This window comes from Cynocephalus volans, chromosome 2, assembly GCF_027409185.1.
Source record: "Cynocephalus volans isolate mCynVol1 chromosome 2, mCynVol1.pri, whole genome shotgun sequence".
In the NCBI taxonomy this organism is placed as follows: Eukaryota; Metazoa; Chordata; class Mammalia; order Dermoptera; family Cynocephalidae; genus Cynocephalus; species Cynocephalus volans.
The window spans coordinates 230772087-230785638 of NC_084461.1; the positions used below are offsets into that span (position 1 = coordinate 230772087).

Below are 13552 nucleotides of genomic sequence, written 5' to 3' on the forward strand. Positions count from 1 at the left end.
TCAAAAATATTCAGAAAAAAAAGTTCAACAAAGTTACAAAAAGCAAAACTTAAATTTGCCATCCCCTGAGTACTATGTTGAATACATGCAAATAAAGTGATATGTAGGGACTGTATTAGATATAAGTAATAAAGATAATTTAAAATATACAGGAGGATGATATGCAAATACTATGCCATTTTATATAAGGGACTGGAGCATCCACAAATTTTGCTTTCTGTGCCCATTACCCCACAGATACTGAATGACAACTGTACTAAAAAATCATTAAAGAAATTAAAAGAATTCATTAGAAAATATTTACTTAATTTAAAAGAAAGTGGTAAAGGAAGAATAGATGTGCAACAAAGACATGAGACAGAAAACAAAAAGAATGGGACATGTAAATCCAACTATATTAGTAATAGCATTAAACGTGAGTGGATTAAACAATCCAATAAAAGGAGCAGAGATTGTCAGAACAAATTTAAAAAACACGATATAACTGTATGCCATCTACAAAAAACACTATATTCAAAGGTAAAGAATGGAGAAAGGTATATCATGCAGACAACAATAACAGGTATAGTATTTGCATATCATATTCCTGTATACTTTAAATTATCTCTCGATTACTTATACCTAATACAATCCCTACATAACACTTTATTTGCATGTATTCAATATAGTACTCAATGCACGACAAATTCAAATTTTGCTCTTTGGAACATTGTGGAACTTTTTTTTTCTGAATATTTTTGATGTGTGGTCGGTTGAATCCATAAACGCAAAACCAACAAACATGGAGGACTGACTTTATATATGTTGAGTTTAGTTTTTGTGGTTGTTCTAGGGTTTACCATATATATCTTAACCTATTCAACTCTTCTTCAGATTTATGTTAGCTTAATTCCAGTGATATATAGAAACATAAGCTAGGCCATAAAACCAACTTTAATAAATTTGAAATGACAGAAATAATACAAAGAATTTTCTCCAATTGCAATGATATAAAAGTAGAAACTAATAGAATGAAAATATTTGGAAAATGCACAAATGTGTAAATTAAACAACACACTTCTAAACAGTCAGTGACAACTATCAGCTTCTCATGACATCACAAAGGGTAACTTGGCCATGGTGAAGTTGGCCTGGCACATCCTCACTGGAAAAGAGGGAGCTGAGACTATCAGCCTCTAAAAATACATCCTGTGACATGGGAATATGAAAGCGTTGAATCATTTCAACATAATTAAACTATTTGAAGTGATCAAGACTAAGAAAACACTCTATCTTGCCATGGAGTACACTAGAGGAAGGGAGGTTTTTGATTAGCTTCTAGCTCAAGGCATTATAGAAGGAAGAGTCCCACAGCAAATTCTGCCAGTAAGGATCTGCTGTTCAGTATTGCCACCAAAGCTGGATTGTTCCTCAAGACCTAGAGGCAGAAACTCTGCTCTTAGATGCTGACATGACCATTAAGATTGCAGACTTTGGCTTCAGCAGTGAATTAACCTTCCATGGCAGTCCTTTGGGAGTTTGTCCCTGAACTCTTACAGGGCAAAACTTAAGATGGACTTCAATGATGTGTGGACTCAGGGAGTCGTCCTATATACACTGATCTTTTTGATCTCCCACCTTTGCATGCAAGAAACGCAAGGAGCAATGGGAGCCACTATTGAGCAGAATATAACATATTCCCTTCTCTTTGTCCATGGAATGTGAAAACCTGCTGAAGAAGGTTCTCATTGTCAATATCACCAAAAGAGGCACTTTGTAGAAAATCATGAAAAATTTAGTCAGGCTCTCTCAACATTTCCTGTAAACAAGTTGTGTGTGGGTGGAGTTAGGGCGCATGTGCATAAATGTATCTTTTTAGTTAATTGCTATTGTGTGTTCTTGAGTTTGTGAAGCTGAGCTGGTGGCAGAGCTCGCATCTAAAAATAGCACATGTTTACTCTGCTGGCAGCTGCTCAGTTTCAGTTTTTCTTTGGACTTTGCTGGTAGTAGTTAAGTTTCTGAGTTTCTCTGTAGACTTCTTAGCTCGTAGGGTTGTGTGTGCTGAATAAAGACTATTCCTTCTCCAAAAAAAAAAAAAAGAAAATCATGAAAAAGCCATGGATGAATGGGGGCCAAAAAAATGAGTTAAGCCTTATGTGGTGACACTCCCTGACTACAAGGATGCCCAGAGGACTGAGGTGACAGTATCAGCGGGCTACGCGCTGGAAGAGATCAAGGACTCGCTGATGGGGCAGAAGTACAATGAGGCAATGGCCACCTGTCTTCTCCTGTGATACGAGATCCAAGCTGGAGGCTCCCCATCACCCTGAATCCCCAGCCTTCAGCTGATCTGACCAGCAGCCAGCATTCCTACCCCATCCCACAAGGTACAGAACAGCGTTTCTGCTAACCCCATGCAGTGGAGTTTCAGAGTTTATGCTGATTCTGCCATTTTCACCTCTAATTCTCAGAATTCTTATAGTAACAATGCAGAAAATCAACAGCTTGAGGAGAAGCAGGAATCAGAACGGAATGCCAGCAGCATGGTCAACATGCCAGCCTGCTCCCTATTTGTTCTAGAGAAGAAGAGGGTAACTCTTTTCCTCGCCACAAATAGCAATCTCTCCACCAGACCAAATCAAAGCAGAAATCCCCCACTTTTAGAGAAGGCCAGCTTCTGCTAGTTCTTCATCCAAAGAGCAAAGAGTGTAATCGTGCCAAGGTCTGGGGTCTCCACGGCTCCTGCTTCTGCTGTAGTTTGCCCACCCTCACCCTGTCTGCACTAGAAACTCATGGTGCGGTCCAACCAGGACTCTGGGCTGGGTCCCAAAGTAATGTGAGATGCCTCAGCACAGCCCCCTTGGTATGTCCCTGTGGTCTCTTCCTCTTTTGACATCAGCAGCAATGGTGGAGCCCCAGACAGAACCAATGACCACCCAGGTGTGTCCAAAAGGAAACTCATTCTACACCAAGCAGATCCAATAAGGACACAACCAGCAGATTTTGCCCTACAGGGAGACCTCAGCCTTTTCTTCTGGCCACATCCAAGACTGGCAGAGAGCCACTGGGAGCTTCTTTGGCCAAGTCCAGATTCAAGTTTATATGGAGAAGTTTGTGTTTCAAGTTTTTCAGAATGAACCTGAATGAACTTGAAAGCAAAGACCTAGTGCAGACATTCAAATCTTACATGACAAGCAACAGAGGCAGTGATAAAAGAATTGAGAGGTTTGCAAAGTGACAAGGAGGTCTGAGTTGTATAGATAGGTGAAAGGGTACTTATTAGGGGAATTGGCTCATGCAGTTATGGAGGCTGAGAAGTCCCATCAGTCTGTCTGCAAGCTGGAGACCCAAGGATGCCAGTAGCATGGCTCAATTCCTGTCCCAAAGCCTTAGAACCAAGGAAGCCAGTGAGGTAATTCTCAGTCTGAGGCCAAAGGCTTGAGAACCTCGGGGGTGCAGGGGGCAGGGGTGCTGGTGCAAGTCCTAGAATCCAAAGGCCAGAGAGCCCGGAGTTCTGATGTACAAGGGCAAGAGAAAAAGGGTGTACCAGTCCAGGAGAGAGAGAGAGCAGATTCACCTTTCCTCTGCCTTTTTTTTCTATCCAGGCCCCCAGCTGACTGGATGGATGGTGTTCACCCACATTGAAGACAGATCTTCCCCACTCAGTACTCTGGCTCATATGCCAATTTCCTTCAGAAACACCCTCACAGATAAAACCAGAAATAATGCTTTACCAGATATCTAGGTATTCCCTAACCCCTTAGTCAGGTTGGCACCTAAAATTGATCATCCCAAGTTTTCTCAATGGGGTTCAATTTAAGTGGATATCTAGCATCTCCATAGCCTTCAAAGCATGGCCTCAAAAACATCACGGAGCTTAAACTTTTAAAGGCTATCAGCATCCCCTGAGGAGATAAGAGGAGGGACTGGCGGCCCATTTGCAGAGACCTGACTGGTGAGTTTCCCCTGAGGCACTTCTCTCCTCCCTAAACCTTTTGTGTCATTTCTCCTGTCTTTGTGTGGGAGGGGAGATGGTTCTATAGAAATAAAGACAAACCATCCAAATGGAAACATACACACATCAAATAAATAAACAAACAAACAAATTAATTAATTAATTAATTAATTAAAAATAAATAAATAAATAAAGATGACTATGGGCCGAGCCCGTGGCGCACTCGGGAGAGTGCGGCGCTGGGAGCGCAGCGACGCTCCCGCCGCGGGTTCGGATCCTATATAGGAATAGCCCGTGCACTCACTGGCTGAGTGCCGGTCATGGAAAAGAAAAAAAAAAAAAGAAAAGAAACATACACACATCTATATCCTTGTGTCCTGCTTTTTTTAGTTTATAATGTCTATCAGCATTTCTTCAAGCTGACAGAATAACTCTTTGTAACAGACTGCATATTGCAGAGTAAATGCATTTACACCATGTCCTCTTGTCCAAAACAGAAAGCATATAGATTTAAAAATCTCTGGGTCTGATGGTTTAAACTGCAGTCACTTAAATTCAGAGAAGACATGAGAAGACAGAAAAGCACTTTTTTGCAAAGAAAAATAAATTTCTTTTCTCTGGAATAAATCTAAGACACTAAATCTCAACCAAATGACCTCATGATTATAAATGTTTTCCAGGTAAACACTATAAAGTGCCAAGACAAACATATCTAACCTGTTGCAATAAAGCTGTTCAGTGGTAAAAGCCCCTGGATCCCAAACTTCTAGGACGGATTAAATATTTTATCTTCTAAGGAACAATAAACAGATAAGAAGGATAAAAGAACTGGCTTTATTTGTTATTTGACTTACTTTCCCTGCCGTTTCAACAAGTCACCTTTTGGTGCTGATTTACAATGCAGCTGCTTTTGTAGCACCAGAATCCAGAGTGATAAAAATGAAAGGGTGGTTTTCTTTAGAAGAAGTAAATATTACAGCAGCTGTGAACTCAGGGTTTAAAAATCATTCCAACTTGCTGAGAGCAAACAGAATCATAGAATCATATGAGAAGCAAGTGACAGACATATTTGTGGGAGCCCAGTCACTGCATATATATGTGTGGCCTGTCTGTGAGTACCTCTTATCCGCATGTTTCTTTCCCCACTTTCCCTTGGACTCCCCCAACCATTGCCTCTGCAACTCTGCCCCTACGGACCAAACGATTCCTTCTTTCTATTCTTTAATTCATTTAACAGATATTTACGGAGTGGCTACTGTGTACAAATTATTCTGCCCATCCATGGAAATACAATATTTTAATTTGTTTATAGTAGGCAAATGCATAAACAAACTGTGCTAAGTGCTGTTTTAGGGTATCTACTGATAGCTGTTGGAACCAAGAAAATGGTATAATTAATTGTGAGTGGAATTACCAATGGATGAGCAAAACTGTGAGCTGCAAATACATAGGGAAACATGTTCCGGGAAGAGAAAGTTAGGGCAAAATCAGAGTCTTGGAAGTTCCCTGAGTTAGGTAATGGCAAATAATCAGGTATGACATCGGAAACGTGGCAGGAATGATGGGAGATGATGTAGAAAAAGATAAGTTGAGATTAGATTCCAAAGAACCCTGAAGAGCTAAACGGCATGGTCTTTATTCTGGAGGTGAATCAGTGGTGATTGGGATCAAATGAAGTGAGCATTCAAGCATACTCCCTCCAGTTGCAGGGTGGAGAAGAAAGAATTGACCTCAAAACCACAGTTTTAAAATTTTCCCACAGTATAGAGAAAAACAATTTTGAGACCAAAGTTTTTGCTTACACATCTCTGAATTGCCAAGTTTGTTGCTTTTAAAAGAGAGACACATTTTTTGGTGAAATTACTGGTGAGTGCAATTGTCTCCATTACCCAATAGGCTACAGGCAAATGAAGTTATTTCCGTGTATCTTGCAATTAAAGCAGGAGGTAATGTGATAGGGAGGCTCTGAGTGTCTGATGTTCTTCTGGTCCTCAGTGGTGAAACTCACCAGTAGAGAAAGAGGCTGAACTAAAACCAGTATTCAATGGAAAGTGACTGTAAATAGGAGGCATAATTTAGAGTGCCAGTCCAATCTCTGTTCCTTCTCTGGTGAACTTCCACTTTTACAGACCCTGTGGAAAAATCTATATCTGACACATTAAGGACCCTGTATCCAAACCCTGGTCCCAAGTGATTGGATCAATGACAGACAGGTGACCTAAGGACGGTCAAGCCATTACACTGGCCTAGTACACCTGCTGCATCCAAACCATGATCTGTGGCCAAGCATCTCTGGCATCACCAGGTAACTTATCAAAAATGCAATATCTCAGGCACTATCCATGCCCTTCTGAATCAATCTGCATTTTACCAAGATTTCTAGATGATTCATATTCATATTAAGTTTTGAGAAGATGGAAACACACGAGTTATTAGCAGACTAGGAACACACAGACATAAATATGAAAACTGCATTAATGTTCATGGCTAATTACTGTACTGGAAACCCATGATTTTTCTACTTCTACTGAGGTACTTGGAGCTATCGGGTCTCAACTGCCTTCTAGTTCCAGGTGTTCAGATTCCTCCTGTAATGTGTCTGTTCTTAGATTTCCATGAGAGCTCCATATTTCATGTGGATATTTGTAATACGCTTCCCTCCTCTTGGAACCAGGTTGAGATTCTTTGTTTTCTACAACAAAAATTGCCAAAATAAAAGCACTTCTTGTAAGCAATCACTGAGGAATTAATGTGAGCACATCTCTAATTCAACCTAGTAATTTTAGCAAGAGCTATAACTTCTTTTGTGCATAACATTGGCAGGAATTTATTTCCCCAGCCAGAGCTGGTCAGTGAGGGAAAAGCGGATCACTACCATGCAGAAAAGGCATTAATCCCCTAAGGTGAGAAGAACGCCATTCCTTGTACAGAAAAGGACCATTTACTCATGACCTGAAGAAGGAAAGAAGCCATGTTGAGAGAAGATTATTCTCCCTTTTCACGGGCAGAATTGGCAATATTTGCTCAGTTTCCCCTGGGGAGGAAAAGAGAGGGTCTGATGTAGGTATTACAATTTTAAATTCAAGATATTTGGCTTTTCCCCAAGAACCTTGCCAGGAGAGTCTGCCTCTATATTTACATGTCCCCTTTTGTTTTCATAAACGTTTTCAAAGAAAGTAGTATCCACCATGAACATTCTGTCCTGCCCCATTGCAAGATATTTGAAATTGAGCAATTATTTAAACTTCTGCTTCATCATTACTTCATCTGTATAAGGACGGACATAAAAGTCTTGTCATTTCTCATATATGATATTATATAATAAGTAAATTCAATTATATATATTAGTTGTAAATATATATATATATATCAGTAATATTCAACATCGGTTATATAAATGAAAGATATTCTTAAAATTTTCCTTAGTGTCTTAGTATTTTAGCAGTGGAATATTTTGTTCCAAGAGAATATCGCATGTTAAGTAAATAAAAGAGCTAGTGGTCTGGTTGAAACAGCTGGGTGGTGATGAAGATGCCTGGTGGTCTGAGGAAGTGACTCTTCAAACATTGCAACTAAATGCAGGGTTTCACTAAAAAATGGTGTGAAAATCAGGTTTCTACATAACATGAGCTATCATCTATTCATCTCAACAACTATTTATGGAGTGTCTGAACTCTATGTCCAGAACATGTGAAAATATAACCATGGCAGTTTAGCTGGGAGGCAGATTAAAGAAAAACGTCATGTCTCGGGCACAGGTGCTGACGGTCAGCCTATGCCCCATGAATAATCAATTTAAAAAACGAATAAAGATAGTTTTGTACAATATGCCATGGTCAAAAAAAAGAAAAGAAAAATAAACATATATAACAGTACATGGTATGTATTGCTAACTGATTTTTAAGTAAGTGTTACTGAAGCACAGATCTCTCATCAGTTATCTCAGCTTAATGATTGAGGGCAAAACTTTACTTGGCTAATGAAGGTTGGGGAGAAAGAAGTGAGGTTATACTTGACCTAGGCCTGTAAGAATTTGTGAAAAATTTTGTGTGAAATAAATGAGGAAAGAGTGTTCCAAGCAAGGAAAAACACAGGTAGGTATAGCCAGAGTGCTATAAGCGAGCGGCTTCAGAAACAGCACGTGTTCTGCTACGATTGGCAATTAGTCTATGAACGTGGGCCAGAGAGAGTGGTAGAGTAGAGCTAGAAAAGATCGATTGGGACCAAGTTCATTTTTCAAAGAACTGTGACTTTCATGAAGCCCTGTCTTTTGGACAAAAGATGTCTAATAAGCATCTGGTAAAGTCTCTGAAAAGGGAGGCAGCACCAGGAGACAGCAGGGGTGGAGGGGAGAGATGCTGAGCTGTTCTGTCTTGCTTCCAGCTTCCTCCCTCTGGGTCATTTCCAGAAAGCTGCATCGTATAGCAAAGGCCACAGCTCCTGTTGTGTGGCTTTCTTCAGGTTCCAGTAATCATTTTTTCTCATTTTCCCCTTATTCCCCACTTATTTATTTATTTATTCTTTATTTACATCAGTCTAGCCTCAGGCATTCTTCTTTTATTCATTGGGGTTATAATCTGTTACTATCATTATTTACTTTCCAATCAAATTGTCCCAATCTTGGTCACTGAGGTCCCTGCAAACTGGTTCTAATGTCCTCTTGATGTGTCTCACCATTCTATGAGCACTTCCTTATCTTGAGGCACAACAAAATGTTCCAGGCTCATCTTGTACTTGTGGTGTCCCGGACCTGCAATGAGCCATTTTTCCATGGAGCTCTGGTTCCCCTTGGCGACACAAGAGGTACTCGTTGCAATTGGGGTGCTGCTTCTAGACCTGCTAAGCAAGCAGACAAAGGGAAGGTCCATAAATTTACAGTGATAACTTCACATCTCATTTAACACTATAGGATTCATTTTATTCTTCCCCTTTCCATATGTTTAAATCCCTTTTTCAACCACCAGAAATTCTGGTTGCCATTATCCTTAGTATATGTTTATTTATTTGTCCAGTCCTTGAGTACATGGAAATTAGTTTCAGAATTACTAATTCAGGTGACTGAGAAGAAACCCCCTCAGGGTAAGAGACTCCAGTAGGTCTTCTGTCACTAGCCCTGGGACATTGTACTATTCCTTATTGGTTTTCCTAAAATTCCATGACACCTTTGCTAACAGTCTTTTTATTAAACACTCTTTATGTATCCAGTTTGACTCTGCCATCTGGTCTCTACTGGGACAATAACTGATAAAATGGGCTAGAGAATGACTACTTACAAGGAGGTTACACTATGTATCAAAAGCCAATTTGCCCTAGCTCTATCTGCAGGCACTGAGCATTTTGCATCAGCACCAATGGATTTATCCAGTTCCTGAATTAATTATGAGCAAAACTGCAGTGGGCCATAGAAGAAAAACCTTATATTATGAGATGTATGTAGACAGAGACCTAGGAAAAGGCATTCACCATTTATACCCTTTAGAGAAATAAATACATGATGTTTTAGACCAGCCAGTAATTCCCACTCTGATAAATGGCACTCTGTTATTTTGGCTGCTCTCCAGGTGTCTAACCCGGGGACCACATAGTTTCAAAACAATTTCAAAGGGGAAGGAGTAGGTAGGGATTGGGAAGAAACACAATTTGCCATAAATTGGTAATTACAAAATCTAGGTGGTGGATACATGGAGGTTTATCATACCAGCCTAACTAATTTTGTGATTGAAATTTTCTATAATAAAACATAAAAATAAGCAAATAACAAATGTGCAGGGTGAATATAATACGGAATTCTAATTTAGTAGATGCACTGAAAAGGGAAAAAAGCCTCATGTTTTCCTCAAAGTGGATAAAAGTTGCTACTTTGTTTTCCACACGTTTAAAAAATTTCCTCCTTTTGTCTGACTCTGGAATTTTCAGCAGCCAAAACTTCAGTTGCATTTGCTTCCCCCCTTTCCTCTATTAGAAATGTAGGAAAACCAGTAAACCCAGAAAAATTATATTTATTATGAGCAAGCTCAAATATCAAGATATCTGCTTCTCTGCATCATAATTTCTGACTGGTTAATGTTGATAGACAAAAAGGCTGGCAAAGTTTTAAAATCAAATTTTAACCTATCAATTTATTGAATTTTCTTATGTAAGTTAAAATTGATTCTCTTTAATTTCTAAGATATGTATTAGTAGCATCTGCTTTAATGAAAAATGTTTATCTTTTTTAGTTTTACATTGTCCATTTCATACGTTTTTCTGCTTGAAATGGAAACTGATTTCAGATTAACATGAAATGTCACTGAAAATAATAACCATTCTTGTTTGTAATGAACTTGATTACTAGTGTTTGCTTTCAGAAATTATACCATTTATATTTTAAAATAATATTTGATATTTGAAAAATACTTAATTTTTTAGTTTTCATAATACTTTTAAGCACTTTTTTACTTTTGGAAGAGGTTTTTTCATATGAGAAAAGAATGATGACTTTTATGAAATAACTTTTTCCCAAAAATATAATAAATTATTTCAAACATACAAAAAAATACATGTAAATTGTACAAATTATCACCACAGTAAAAGAAACACCTAAGTACTGGTCATACAATTAAGAAATAAAATATTACCTTGGAGGCTCACTCAAATGCCATTTTAATACAGGAGGTGCTCAGTTTCCCTGGGTTCAGGTTTCAGGGCAGCCTATGGGTTTCCAGCCATTCCCTGAGGTCTCAGGCAACCTCCTTCGGGCTCTCTCCTGGAGGAAAGTTACTATTGCTGTTATGGAAAGAACTCGGTGAGGAAACAATTCCAGTCACTTGGAGAGATGGAGAGTCAGGAAGTTTATTATGCTAGTCAGACAGGAATACTAGTGGGACCCAAGTGGACTCATGTCCTGAGATCCTGGGACCCGGAGTGCAGGGAGAGCTGTGGTTATATTGCTTTTCTTGAACAGGCATGCAAGCCTTTCATAGGCCCTGTCTGTATCCAGGCAGAGTCACACAAACTGGGTGCTTCAAACAGCTTTAGAGAAGCAGGAAATGTGGTTGAGTGGGTGCTGCTAGTTTCAATTTCTAAACATGTCTTAGGCAAGCAGCTTCTGCAAATTCAGGTGGTTCAATCAAGCAAGTGGCACAGAAACCCAAGAGACAGACTACTGTTCAACCAACTCTTAGGAGTCCTTTGCAAACAAGCACATTCCAGCTGCAAGGTTACTCAAGCAAAGGGCCTTAGTTAAAAGAACTTTCAGACCCCATGTAGGGCTATGGTCTGGAGCTAACAGACCCCTCGAGCCCATTCACAAACCCTTCACATGCAGGTCTATGAGCTAGGTATCTGGCAAAAAGGTCCTTGGAGCCTTGGTTGAAGAAGAAATAGTCTTTATTCAGCACACACACGTCTAAGAGCTAAACAGTCCAAAGGAGAAACCCAGAAAGTCAACTGCTACCGGCAAAGTCCAAAGAAAAAGTGAGCAGCAGCCACCAGAGTAAACATGCTCTATTTTTAGATGCAAGCTCTCTGCCAACCTGCCTGCTTCACAAACTGAAGAACACACAATAGCAACAAACTAAAAAGTTACATGGGTGCACACGTGCACTAACCCCACCCACACACAACTTGTTTACAAGAAATGTGCTGCTGGACTCCCAACCAGACCTGAGCCAGGGAGCCTGACTACAACATTCTATTTTCCCCACACCCCAACATTCTCCCCCATCATTGCCAGTTAGACCTATTTTTAGCACCAACATGGAAAATGAGACCACAAGGGGCTGGCTTATGCAAATGCAGTGACTGGGCAGCTCAGTAGGGAGCACAGAATATTATTGAATATGCGTGCTGCATATAACTGCGAACCACCCCCTTAACTGAATTTTCATTAGATAGAGAAACTATCAAAGCTGAATCCCAGCCAAAGGTGGGGATTTTGCTCACTTTCATGGAGGCAGCCCACACTTCGCCGGCTGCAATGTGTATACTTTATGTTGTATCTAACTTACTTTCAGCAAGCAGCTGTCACTCTCCTGAGCCAGCCTGCACTCACTACTGAGCTTTAAGTTTGTGTTTTCTTGCATTTCTGTTAGACTTGAACTTACTTTTGTGTTACACTTGGTGTGGGCCCTGCTCAGTCTCTGGAGCTGTGCCACACTCTCTCTGTGGAACCTGTGTTTCTTATCTGTTATATTAAACTTGTTCTCACTTTCTACTGCGACTCTGCCCTCGAATTCTTTCCTGAGGTGGAATAAAGAACCTGGTAATAAGAGGACTGGGTGGGTTGAAGTCGACTATCAGCCCCCCAGACCCTACCTCCAACATCAATTTCAATCACACATTTTTTTGTGTGTATATTTAATCTTATCTTCTTTTTTAAATTTTAACATTTACTTGTAAATATCTGTGAGGTACAGTGTGTTGTTTCAATACATGCATATGCTGCACAATGATTCACATAGGGTAGATAGCATAGTTTGTACCCATTTGCCTACCATGTTTCTCCCTTCCTCCCTCCCCACCCCCTTGCCACCCCCTAGCCTCTGGTAGCCATTATTCTACTCTCTACTTCTATGAGAATCACTTCTTTTCTTTTTCTTTTCCTTTTTTTAAAGATACCACTTGAGTGATATCGTGCCATATTTGTCTTTCTGTGACTGACTGACTTCACTTAACATGATGGTTTCCAGTTCCATCCGTGTTGCTGCAAATGATAGGATATCATTTTTTATAGCTGAGTAATATTCCATTGTGTATATATGCCACAGTTTTTTAATTCATTCATTTTTTGATGGAAATTTAGGCTGATTCCATCTCTTGGCTTTTGTGAATAGTACTGCAATGAACATGAGAATGCAGATATCTTTTCAATATATTGATTTCATTTCCTTTGAATATATACCCAGTAGTGGAATAGCTGGGTGGTAAGGTAGATCTATTTTTAGTCCTCTGGTGAAACTTTACACTATTTTCCACAGTAGCTGTACCAATTTACACTCCCACCAGCAACGTAGAAGAGTCGCTTTTTATCCACATCCTCCCCAGGATTTGTTATGTTTTGTCTCATTGATAATAGACATTCTAACTGGAGATGATATCTCATTGTGGTTTTAATTTGCAGTTCCCTGCTGGTTAGTGATGTTGACAATTTTTTCACGTATTTGTTGGCCATTTGTATGACTTCTTTTGAAAAATGTCTGTTCAGATCCTTTGACCATTTTTAAATTGTATTGTTTGTTTTGGGGTATTGAGTTGTTTAAGTTCCTTATATACTCTGGATATTAGCACCTTGTCTAATGTGCAGTTTGCAAACACTTTCTCCCATTCTGTAGGGTGTCTACTCACTTTGTTGATAGTGTCCCTTGCTGTGCAGAAGCTTTTCAGTTTGATGTAGTCCCATTTGTCTATTTTCCTTATGTTCGCTTTGCCTTTGTGGTCTTGTTCAGGAAAGCACTGCCCACCCCTGTGTCGTGTATAGTTTGCCCTAGGATTTCTTCTAGTAGATTCATAGTTTCGGGCTTTAAAATCTTAGATCTTTGATCTATTTTGAGCTGATTTTCATGTATGGTGGGAGATAGGAGTCTAGTTTCAGTCTTCTGCATGTGACATCCAGTGTTTCTAGAACCATTTAATGAAGAG

The 13552-nt window shown here is 39.6% G+C and overlaps 1 pseudogene; it reads left to right on the forward strand.

The window, feature by feature from the left end:
* The first annotated feature begins 1203 nt into the window (after positions 1–1203).
* LOC134370844 (serine/threonine-protein kinase MARK2-like) lies at positions 1204–3126 on the forward strand (annotated as a pseudogene).
* Positions 3127–13552: the final 10426 nt, after the last annotated feature.